The following is a 12,665-nucleotide window of genomic DNA, read 5'->3' as shown; positions in this document are numbered from 1 at the left end:
TAGCCAGAATAAGACGGTGCTCCCTTAACAAGGAACACATTACGTTTTTTACTTGTATTAGTTCACAGTCAAACAACCAGGATGTTATCTTTGTGACTCATTCCCATTACCCACCAAGCTATTGCTTAAAGCAGTATGCTGCCTATTTATTAGAGCTTACAAACAGGGATTAGCATCTTAAAATATGCTAGTGCAAACAGTGGAACTGAATCGGTCCTGAGATCCTGCCTCTCAGGTGAATGCATCCTCAGGCACAGCAGCTCTGTGCTGGAAGGGGATTACATAGGAATCAAACCTCATGAGCGAACGCTGAGCTGTGCTGAACAGATAGCATCTTGGTTGCTCCTATTTTCTTAGGATAAAGTAGCATTGCTGATTATGAAAAAGCCAGTGCCCTACCATTGTATTCAGAACCTGTCTAGAAAAAAAAAAAAAAAAAAAAAAAAGAAGGAAAGGAAAAAAAAAAGAGGAAGGTGAGAAATAAAATAACTCTGGAATTCAGCGTGCAACAGTGGAAGAATATCTGGGGGAAAGACAAAACAAAACAGTATTTCTGCAAGGTTTAAATGTACATGCTGTTGATAGTATTAGTGAATTTTCTAATGACTCCACATTCAGGAAAGTTTGCTCAGCTCTGGAAATCCAACACATTATTTTAGTTAACAGCACAGTGTGGTACCATAACAGTAGAGTCACTGTTAACCGTTTTATTTCTAAGCACAATGATCCAACCACAAAACTGGATCACGAAACCATGGTTCTCTGGTCCTGCTCTCCAACCAGGAGCTTTATTGCTGTCTGAAAGCATCCTGAACCATCCCAATTCCTTGACATAATACCATCCTTTCTGTGCACTGAAATCTGCCCTCAGACATGAAATCCAGTGATGTAACCAGTAGAGCTCTATGGAATCCAATGAACCTGTTCCCATTTAGGGTGGCAGAAGATCTCAAATCCCACTCATTTTCAATGTGACAAAGGAGGTGTAGCTCCCCTTCTGACTTGTAAATGTCCTATATCCCATTCTGCAGCTAATGCAGTTTACTTATAAACTACAACATTTCAGTATCACATGGATAAGCTCCTCATTTTTACTACAATTTATCTTTGTTGCATCTCAATTTTGCCATAAATGTTAGATACTACACAATTTGAAACATTTTTAAAAATGATTACCCGTATCTGATCATTATAATTAAGGAGAGCACTGTTAACATCACCGTTGCGATGAGACTGACAAAGGCATGCTTTGCAGACCAGGCAGTTATAAAGCTGAGCTGAACAAAGAATCCTTCAAGAATTTGCTCCAAAATAGTAGGGAAGAAAATTTGCTTTGTTTCATTTTATTCCCAGCTCACTAAAGGTCCTTTCATAGATGTAGGAGAAAATTCTTTACGAGCAACACACTCAACTTGAGCCTAAATAACCTAATTTTTCCTCAGGTTGGCAAATGCCACCGTCCCTGTTTTGTTCCTGACTCGCCACCTCTCCTTGCCTCCCTTCCACTGCAACCTCAACTTCCTCTTCATCGCCACACTTACAAATCCCTGAGCTGTCAGCTCTGTGCTGGCACTTAGTCAAGGAGCGTTCTCGCTCCCTCCCTCGCCGCTATATCGAGCCGGGGAGCTGCGCCCCGCTTGGCACGCATCCTTCCACTGCAAGCACCAAGACCACCGAGATGTGGTCGTGTCCGTGCCTGGGACGAGGTCCTCACCAATAAAATACTCTTGTCCAAGTTCCCACCTATGCCAAAGCCAGTCTGCACAAATACAATGGTAATAAGTGAGCCTTTATGTAGACCTTATACAACCTATGCCTGCTTGAGAGCTACTTTACAGAGAAAAAAACAAAAACAAAAACAAAAACAAAAACAAAAACAAAAACAAAAACAAAGAAAAAAACGCAAAGAGACTAAGATAAAGCATTTATAAACACTCAAGTAGCTTCTGTCCCAGGGTCTGATACCATGCTCACCCTCCAGTCAATTTTCAGACACCTCCACGACTTGCTGCAGAAATTTTCCGGGCAAGTTTCCCCATCTATGAGAGCCTGGACTCAGAATTAGATACTCTGCTATCACCACTTTGAACTCAGATGAAGCTCGGACAGATGAAAGTGTGTTTGCACCCCAGAGGAACAGTAACTTCAAGCAGAAAAAAAAAAAAAAAAAGTGTTGCACATCTAGTCATGCCATCAGTTACAATATCTGCTGCTGTTACTGACATGAGGAATTGAGACCTAATATTAAAACAGAAGTCACCTAATTACCGTCACCTCAGCACCTTCCCTACATCTGTCAGTGCCTGGCTAGTTGGGAACTACCTACAAGCCATAAAGATTCCTCTTTTAGGGTGAGAGCATGAGAGACTCACAGCACCGATGTCTATTAAGACACTTTCTTTTGGTGGTGTGACTCTCCCTGTTTGTTTTCTGGTGATTTTAGTCAATTATGTCTTTACCCAATTAGCACAATCATACCTAATTATGTAATTAGGGTAAATATGTAATCTAATGACAATGTTCAATTATGATACATATCGATGTCATAAAAGTTCCTATGAAATATAGTGGTAGGGAGAATGGCATCACACAGAGCCGTGCGTTCCTATATAAGTTCATGTGCCCCAGCGCCTATTGTTCGTGCACCCTTTTAGGCCCCTCGCTGCTTCAGAATCTGAAAAATGATTTCACACGTCTGTGGACAAAAGGAAATCTCCGTCCCAGCCCAGCCAGTTCTATTTTAAAGCGACAGTATAATCTAAAAACGATGCCCTTTACTCTGTGTAACTCTGACTCGTTAAATACACGCCGTAGCTGCAGCAAACACGGGGGAAAACCTGTCCTCCAGCAGGAACAGACAGCATTCGTGCTCGGTGATTTTCAAATGGGGAAGACACTTCATTCTAGCAGTTCCTCCCAGCCAGATCTGGGGCTTTTGTCACCAAAATTAATGGCAGCCCATGCCACTGACCTCAGAAGACCTGAGATCAAGGTGCAGGCTTGGTCTGGACTAGGAGTTGTGCAGAAGTGTCGCTTGTTTTACTGCGTGTTCCCTTCATGGACTTCAGGTGAGAGCAGATCTCAGAAACCTGCTTCCTTTATTCTGTGCTAGATGAATCCAAGATTTACATTTAATTTCCCAAGACAACTAGCAGAATTCAAATCCGGCACTGATTTTAAGGATTTAATGGCTAGAATACTCCATTTTCCTAAAACTTTCTTCTATGCAAAGCAGCAATTTAGTCATGTTCTATAGAAAAGCTGCTCTTCAGAGGGTACAACATCCCCAAATTATAATGACACAGAAAATAGTGCCCCATGTATTAAGCCCCTTCAGCTATACCACACTTGTGTGTGTTTACAGACCACTCATTGACTTCACAGGGTCAAGATAACAACGATGCCAGCAATGGAAGCCCAGTACAAATGAGTTCAAGAAAGCAGAACTCTATTTTGTTATCGCCAGCAGTGAAATCATCAGCTGACATGTGGGTCTGAATCTTTATGGCTCTGAAGGATACTGAAAGAGGAAGAACCCACCTTCACTTTCAGATCCCAGGCAGGCTGCTGCAGGGCTAGCCAAGGAGGGGGTGGGAAGCAGAAAATCCTCATGAAGCAAACATACTTCCTGAAGTCATTGAGAAAAAAATAAATACCCAAACCCACAAATGATATTGTTCCAGTTTGAGGTCTGAAATCTTGTTTGCTAAATTTCAGCCTGGAGTGATCCGTTAAAGAGAGGACTTTCAAAAACCTCAGCCTGATGTGATTTTACAATGGAAATGCTGACACGATTCCTACTGATCAGCTCTCCCCGTCAATTTTATTCAATGCAACTTTGCTGTTGGGACTTGGTTGTGATGAGGAACCTCAAGAGGTTCAAAGTTTATCTCTAGGCTCAGAGAACTCTCCTGGAAGCCTGGCAGGTGGACTAAGAAGGTCGGGAACTTCAAGAGCCTGCAAGTTAAGGCAAGAAGTCTCCTCAGCTGGGCTCAGCTGAAAACCAGAGCAACTATAATATTTTGAAAGCTCTCCAAAATTTTTCAAGGCATTACAAAAATGGTCTGCGCCTGAATTTTTAGCAAGAGTTACAGCAATCTGAAGATTTACTCAACATGACATTTCAATATCTGGTAGTTTCTAGGGGAAGGGTAGCCACGCTCTCGCTCCTGAACCAGACATAGCTTTTTGTCAGCAGCTGGAGCACAGCAGCAGCAACTCTAGACGACCCCAAAACCTCGTATTTTTTGCCCAAGGCCTGCCCTGTGCTTGAGCAGTGCCCTCTGGTTTTGGTGTGAAGCTCGGCGAGCCCAGGTTGAACACTCTTGTTCGAGATCCTGCACAGCACGCCGAGGACCTGGAGCCAACGTTGGTTTTGCACACACAGAAAGTAAAAGAACTCGTAGGAGATTACCAGAAAGCCATATAAAAGCCTGGTGCCACTTCCATGGTGGCATGGCAAGGCTGCTTTTCACAGTGATACCGAGTATCTTCAACCGAGGACACCTCTCCTCCTTCAGGTCACCTACGTTATGGAGACTGCCTGGCTCAAGGTGTCTGCCTCTCAAACATCCGTATCTAAGAACATCCTCTCCTTATTTTCTCCCTCGCTGATTAAAAGCAAATAAACAAAGGAAAAAAAAATCAGATTACTGAAGTAGTTATTTATCTGCCTTTTAAGAGTTTAACCAGATTTGATTATCTGAATAAGAGTATTTGGATAAGGTTCAAATTCCAGGGTACACAATTACATTCTGCTTATCATGATTCCCATTTGCCACTGCATATGGTTATACTAATTACCCGAATGCTATTGTGTGCTCCTCTCTGCTGACAAGGGCTTACTGTGCTCCACACCAGACGAGACTGGGAAAAGGGGGAGCAGGCAAGTGAAATAATTTTTGCACCCCAGTGGGTGCCATCTAACACGCTCGTCTGCGAGCAGCATTACAAGAGCTTTCAGGGAAAGATGTCATTAACAGAAACGAGAAACAGTCTTGTTGTTTTGAGGGAGAAGGAGACGGTTTACCAAATCTGAAGAAAAAGAAGAGTTTGCTTTGGAAGAGGTTTGTTTTTCTTCCTCAGACAAGAACTACTGCTTCTGGATTAAACTGTAACTCTGGCAAAATGAAACACGCTTGTAGTAAAGCTCCCGCAGATGCAGACACAGCCACGTATTTCTACAGGAGGCATTTTTTTCCCCTCTTGGGAGGCACTAAAGCAATGGCTGCATATTGATAGAGAATGGGACTGCATTAATTAAGGTACCACGTTTTTTTTTTGAGAGGATATTGTGATTTTTTCATGTCCCCAAGGCCTTCCTGGTACAGTCTATGTGCAGATGCTCTGGGTTGTTGCCAGCTACAGCGACTGCCTTCTATTTCCTTAAGTTCCTCTGCAACAGCAAACTGGGGGAAGCTTCCAGTACTTCCTGCCCTGAGCCATTTTGCAGCATGCCTGTGCATGGTGATGCGGCCGCTGCAACTCAGTGACTGATGAAGAGATCTCCGTGCACCCTGCATGGCACTTGGATCAAAGCTGCTGCATAAACACAAGCTCCTTATCAGCAAAGTGAGGAAAAAAATAATAATAATCCTGAGGAAAATACAGGTAGAAGCTACACAGACTCCAATCAGCTTTTTTTCCGTCCTAAAGGGAAGATGCATTTCAAGGTTCTTCACATCATTTTGTCAGACTCGAGTTTCGCTCTAAAACTTAATGAAGTGCAGTGAAACACAACCAGCAGAAAAGAAACACAAATGAACGCTGAGAACACAACACGGTGCTGTCCGAAAAGATGAGCCGAAAAACGAAGGGCAGAGGGAGAACATCAGAGGCTAGGGTTAAAAAAGGTGGGGGTACCTTAATGAGAAAAAAAGCTAAATTAAATTAAAAAAAATAGTAAAATGTAAGAGGAAGAGGAAGAGGGGAGGGGAAGGGCACATGAGCTAGTGGCAGGGAGGCAGAAGCTGGAGCCAGGCCATGCTAAGAACTAAGTTTGGTTCCTTGAAGGCAGTTTTAGCAGCATCAAGTGAACAGGTATAGCAAAAGAGCACTCCTGTACAAAGACCTGAGCTACACGTCAGAAACCAGGGCTCTGCCGTGCTCAGAGAGCGATGCTGGTGCTCCTGACACAAATGCTCACCCTACCAGTGCCCACGCCGGCATCTCCCCTGTAGCCATGCAGCAGTAGAAGACAACGGTGTCCAAGAGGCCTCTTTGTGCAGGACCCACAGTATCTCCAAGCAGATTTTGCCCCTTTTTCCTTGTCAGCAGCAGAAAACCAGTAGCCCCAGCACACGTGCTGAGCCTCAGAGCAGGATGCAGCAGCTCTCCTCCCAGCAGCACGGCCGACACCTCAGTCCCATGCCTAGAGGCACATTTCTGCAGTTTGCTTGCTAAGCATCCAGCCACGTGCAGATCAAGTCTCTCACCCAAAGGAAAAAAGCTGGATATTGATTAGCAGATCCCAACATAGTCGGTGAGAGACTGCACCGAAATATGGTACAAAAGAAAAGCCTGTTTCCTCTTTCCTCTCCCTAGATTCAAATACTCGTTTTCTAATCCAAAAATATGCTTTCAAATCCTCCACAACCCCAACTGGAGCATCTCATTTTGCAGCACATCTGCCCAATTCCTTTCCCACAGGCTCTTGGCACTCTCAGAGCAATGTCACCTGAAGCGCCAGCCTCCAAAAACATCAGTGACAATTTCTGGGCTTTTCTCAGCATATTCTGCCAGGTGCCTGATGTCTCCGGATGGCTTTCCAGGGAAGAGGCCACCATGCAGACGTACGCCTTATAGTGGGAACTGCATTTGGCCAGATTTCTCTTTGGAGGTTAGATTAAATGAACCAAGACTTCCTTTATAGCCATAAATGTAGGAATCTAATGCACTGAATATTTAGGGTGTTTTAAAATAAAATAGTAGTAGTAATAATAAGAGCAATAATAAAAGCAGACAAACAAAAACCATGGCAAGCCTCTAGCAAAACCAGATCTCACTGCCACCAGTAAATGCAACCTCGTCCTGCCTCTGTCCTAGCTCACGATGAATGATGCTCGTTCCACTGCGGCTGAAGCAACATCCACTAGCGAAGGGGAAAACAGGGGCAGGAACCAGCACCGGGGAAGTTTTGGGACACTGGGAGCCTCCAGCACTTACACAGGTGATAGCAAGCAGTGCCCAGGGGAGATCTTGACCCAGGGCCCATGTTCTGGGCAGCACGTCGCAGCACCGCTTCAATGTGGCCTTGCGACACGTTTGCCTGGAAGAGATGTGTCCTTCACCCTCTTCAATCACCTCTTACTGTCCATTTTACGAAGAGCCAAAGCACCGCTTGTGGACACGTGCCACAGGCCCTGCACAGAACCACCTGGAGCCCACGAGACCAGAGCTACGGGTGCCAAAAAAAGGCTGCACAGCACCGCACGGCCCAGCCAGCAGCAGGAGATCTGCTGGAAACCACACACCTACTGCAGCCACAGCTTCCCAACTTGGTGTCCGACACGTGCAGGAGGGGAATATTGCCTGCTGAAATGCACGGTCACATAAAATGGCCAACTGTGCATTTTTTGAAAGAAACAGAAAAAAAAAAAAAAAAACAAGTTTAATTCACAGGGAGAAAGAAAAGCAGTTAGGCTGCAATTTTATTAGCAGATGCCTTCTTTGCCATCATTTTATGTTTCTATAATAAATAGAAAACACATAGAAAACCCTGGAAATTCAGCAAGGGAAAAAAAAAAAAAAAAAAAACATTTTTGGACTGCAGCAGCGTGTGTCAAACCAGCCAAGTTCAAACACAGAGAAATTTAAAAGTGGAAATACAGACCAAATCTTTGGGTAGAAATAACACTGAAAGCTGCTGGAAAGAAACAGTCAGACTTTATTTTGAGTTCACGTTCTAATTATTTTTGTACAGAATCTGTATGTTGGGGTTTTAAAAAAACTTCTTCAAAAATAATTGTTCCACTTTCGCAACTGAAAAACGTTAGTTTTACGCAGCAGGTTTTATATTGCCTGCTTACGTGGTTTTTTTCCCCCTGCTCTACCAATCTTTTGGAGTTTATAGCGTGATTTTTTTCCCCCTTAAAAACTATTTGAAAAGAATTAAGTGCCGTGAAATTAGGAGGATTGGGATTCTACACTAAACTAATTTTAACGGGAGCGAGGAGTTGGAGGGGCGATCCCTGCTCTGCCACAGAGCTGCAAGCCTGCAGCGTGTCCGGAGATTGGAAGTTACTGGCTATAAAGACGAGCAGAGGCGCCTATTGCTCACAAACAAATCGCCGTCACGAAGCGAAGAACGGATCCCCGTTACTTTATCAATGCAACAATTCTCCCCGCGTCCCCACAACCTCGGCATTCGAAAGCCTAAGAGCCACCTCTGCCCCTGCCCCACTGCCAGACCTGCGGGTAACGTAGCTGAGATTTCATTTCTTCGGGCTGATGGCAAATACCTTCCCCCCCGTCCCATTTTATTCAGGCACAAACGAGCTGCTGGCTTGTCTGCGTGTATTTTAACACTAACCAACGCTGAAAACTGATATGATAATTGCAGAACACGATTTGCAGCTCTCGTTTTGTATCTCTTAAAAGGAAAACGGGAGGAGGGAAGAGTGGGTTAGACGGAAGACACAAACAGCAGAGTTCAACATTGCCAGCTGAAATGCAGAAACACACCACTTTGTGCACTTGCCAGACAGACACATACCTATAGATACAAGCTTGTGTGGAATATGACCACAAGTTCGGATCTACGGGTTTGTGGCAACAGGCATGGAGCTCTTCTGCAATTTGCTAGGTTTGGCCTTTATTTTTTTATTTTTGCTTTTTTTTTTTTTTTTTTTTTTTTTAATAGAGGAAAACCATTTCTGCAAACGAAATTTCAGAGCTGTTAGTAAGCAGCAGCCTTCGCTCCCCTCCGCACCCCAACACCCCTTCTCCGAGGGGGGGAAGAGTTGCTTATTGCCTTTGCTATAACACCAGCTCTGCTGCTACAGCTTCCCTTAAAAACTCAGCAAAATAAAACAGATCTGAAAATAAACAACATAAAGCAAGAGGTCTGCCTTTCTCTCTTACAGCTCCTTGGCTGGACAGGAGTACTGAGGATTACACAGAATTAATGGCCAACGCCGGTGGCTATCGCTAACGGTGTAGCAAATTCGGAAAGAGCAGGTTTCGACGTACACAGCACTGCTATACACATGCAAACCCCCACCCTGCAAAAAAAAAAAAAAAAAAAAAAAAAAACTTGTCCCGTTTCCATTCTGGCAGCCTGGTTAAAACAGGCAGAAGAAACAACTGCGTAAGAGTTGTTTTAACTTTCAGAGAAGTCATTACTGAGCTGGGGTGCTATTTTAATTCTGTTTTTAAAGAAGAAAAAATAAAAGTCCTTTCACTTTACTAACCAACCCAGAAAATTCCCCCAACTCCAGCTCTCTGCTGTCTGCCTGCATTTCTTCATACAATGACAAACATAAAACTGCTTTAAAAGTTTTTCTAGTAAGTCTTGAAAAATAATCGCGGAGCAAAGTTTTGTCTCTGCGAGCAAGAAGCGTCCCCCTCCTTCCCCCAAAGTTTCCAAGTTTCTCTCCCGCGTAACTAACATTTCCCATTAATGAAATTTTATTGGGTGGGCAACTGGTGGGGAACGAGGCCGAATAGCAGGCTGGCTGTAAGCTCCAAAGGGAGGTTTTTTGAACAAAATCAGTCAGAATAACTGGTGCCTAAAGAGTCACAAAATGTTCGCTTTCTACCTCTTCTCTTTCTTCAGAAGACAAACGAAATCAATGCAAGCTAATATTATTCTCTATAAAAATGAAACAGTCAGCACTTGGAAAATAATTTTGTTATTTGGATGCTTTTAAAAAGTTCTCCCACTTCTTGTGGAGGTTCTTAAAATAAAACACTTCAACCTTTCCAGCCTGGTAAGTATGCAATTAAAATATACAATTTTCCTTTATTGGAACGCTGCTTGAGCTGGGTTACACGAAACTCCTGTTCCATCCAGCACCAGAGATGTTAAACTTTCGCCATCTGTCCAAAGGTTATCTGCGAAATTGATTGTCTAAATTTAGATTCCTACACTTTCTACTGTGATACCTACCTTTAAAGTATCCAGCTTTTCCAAAGTTTTCAGTGCCCGAAATTCCTACCAAGAGCAGAAGCTGCAGGCGTGGAGCATCTTTGTAAAACCAGCAAAACTTTTACGTAGGACCCTAAATGCAATTTGGGAGCACCCGGCTTTCGGAAAGGTCTAGCCCTGCAATGTGTGCAGCAGTCAAGGCAATGGGTCGGGGAGCACGTGGTCCTGCAGACAGAACAGAGTCACATCACGCACAAATACACGTATTGTGCACTTCTTTGGAACCGAACTGCAAACGGAATATAACAAATGTTCCCCTACCAAAAATAACCCAAATCCTCCAACCACGAAGCTCATTTATTTCAGGGAACCTAAGACTGTAATTCAAATTGCCTCTTGACCCTTCTATTAGGGCCTAATAGGCACAGTATCGGGATCAGTAACACTGCTGCTGCCTCTATCAGTATTTCTTACAAGGGAAAGGCTTTTTTCCATCAGACTTTTGCACGTCACTCTCATGTGATAATGCAATGCTGCATAACACAGAGTATTTTCTTTAGGAGCATATTCATTTTGATCCTAATTTTCTTTACCTTAATGTATATATATATATATATAATGTATATATGAGGGTATGAGAATTTGCATGTATTCCCTGCTGGCAGAGAAATTCCTTATTTTTTTGTATGAGATAGGAAAGTACTGGGCTCACTGAAGCACACGTACTACGCAGAGGTTACATTTTTACTAGGTTTTCATAGTTCTAAAGCATTTTTCTTTTCCCTTAATATCTCACAATCTCATTTTCTAACCACTGGGGTATAGTTGAAGTCCTTGAAGGAAACCGAGATGTACCATTTGGGTGGCCTGTACATACCTCCTGTGGTAGGACATGTGGCCTCAATTCTTACTGGTCTGAATGGAGGTTGCAGGCACCCAACACACTTCAGCAACTGATCTTTATTAGGGAATTATCACAGCTCTTCTCAGAGGCAGAACTAAGCCAGACCTTCTAAGAGCCCACCGCAGGCTCGTAAGGACAGTTGTTAGGTGTTGACCCAAAAAGAAAAATATAAATACGCCCTTTATTTAGCTCCTGAACGAGGGCTGATCTCTGCTGCAGTTCTGGCCCAGCAGCTCCCACTGCCTTGCTACCTGACGGGCTTTCACAGAACAAAAGAGAACAAGTGTTAGGATCCATCACCATAGCTTCAGCTGTTAAAAAAGGAAAGAGAGAGAGAGAGAAAGCAGAAATAGCTATCTTTAGAAAAGCACCTATGTGTGCCAAATAAAGCACTCCGGCAGGTCCCCACTAGGAATCCGATCAACCACTTCTGCACTCCTGCAAGCCCTGGGGAAAGGCAGCTGGGTGGCACAGACATTTCATTCAGTGGCACCCACACGCTGTAAAGGACGAGTGTCCAGGAACCAACCTGTTTCTTTTCATGCATTTTGCAAAACAAACTCCGGGACAATTTCTGAAACTGATAAAGGCAGCAGCAAATGAACAGGGTTTTGTGTTTTGCTTTTTTTGTTGTTGCTGGTTTTGTTTTTAAAACATATAGATCATTAGTATTTTTTCAATATGTACTGCTTTTTTAAAAAAAAAAAATATTTCACTTACATCCAATATATTCGGGGGGGTTGAAGGAGACCCACAGATTATACAAGACCTGGGTTTTGAAACAATTCCCCACATTGATTATTGTACATTCCCCATACTGTTATTGTACCTTTTGAAAACCTGATGAACATACACACAGTGGCAGAAAATCTATGATAGGCAAACAAATCAATCGTCTTCACACTGCATTTGACTAGAATGCTAAGATTACAAACAAAAAGCCCCAACCTGTACATTAAGGATCATATTCTTTACATGAAGGACTGTGATATCTTTATGCCAAGGATATTCTGCTTTACTATTAATTTTATAACACGTCGACAATCACAGGAGCAACAAGGCTTTGGTTCTAGAACCTGGGGCACCCCAAAAAAAAAAAGTAATACACCTTTCTTTAGTATTAAACCAGTATAAGACTGGCATTTTCTGGATTTATAGCCAGAGGAATATAGAAGGAAACATGTAGAAATAAAGTCTCTAAAGACATAACATTGGTTTTGGTCTGTGGGTGGTATCCTTGCAAACCACAAAGCATAAATGCCCTGTCCAGGAAAATCGATCATTATGGAATGCATTGTGTGCCTGAGTAAAAAGCTGTTTGCAGCCATTTCATACTTCTGCCACGAAAATAAGTCAAATAAGAAACACGACCACTAAATAATTCCCATTCTTCTCCCTTACCACCCTCCCTCCCCTCCAGTCTATTCAGGCCTATAAATATATATTCATATATATTCATATATATTTATGCACACACACTCTCTATCATAGGTATAAAGACCTGAATCAACAGATTTCTGTACTTAAAATAAGAAGACATTATAAGAAAAAGAAATATACTGACTTGAGGATCTATGAGAAACCAAATTACCTCAGTAGCAGCACTTTACAAGATTTCTTATCGAACGGGCGCTGCCATATTGCTAGGCCCAACTCTTCAAGGAAAGTATTCTG

At 42.9% G+C, this 12,665-nt stretch overlaps 1 long non-coding RNA gene across 1 annotated transcript in view; it reads right to left on the bottom strand.

Moving 5' to 3' along the window:
* LOC309886751 overlaps positions 1-12,665 on the bottom strand; it is a 41,029-nt gene extending 28,364 nt beyond the window's left edge. The window contains exons 1-2 of the long non-coding RNA XR_014318981.1: positions 12,583-12,665; positions 10,109-10,312 (exon numbers count right to left, since the gene is read on the bottom strand). This is a non-coding gene — a long non-coding RNA (uncharacterized lncRNA). The remainder of the gene's footprint in view (positions 1-10,108; positions 10,313-12,582) is intronic.

The sequence above is a fragment of the Aythya marila genome, assembly GCF_965140915.1.
Source record: "Aythya marila genome assembly, chromosome: 23".
In the NCBI taxonomy this organism is placed as follows: Eukaryota; Metazoa; Chordata; class Aves; order Anseriformes; family Anatidae; genus Aythya; species Aythya marila.
This window is presented reverse-complemented; position numbering and strand designations above follow the sequence as displayed.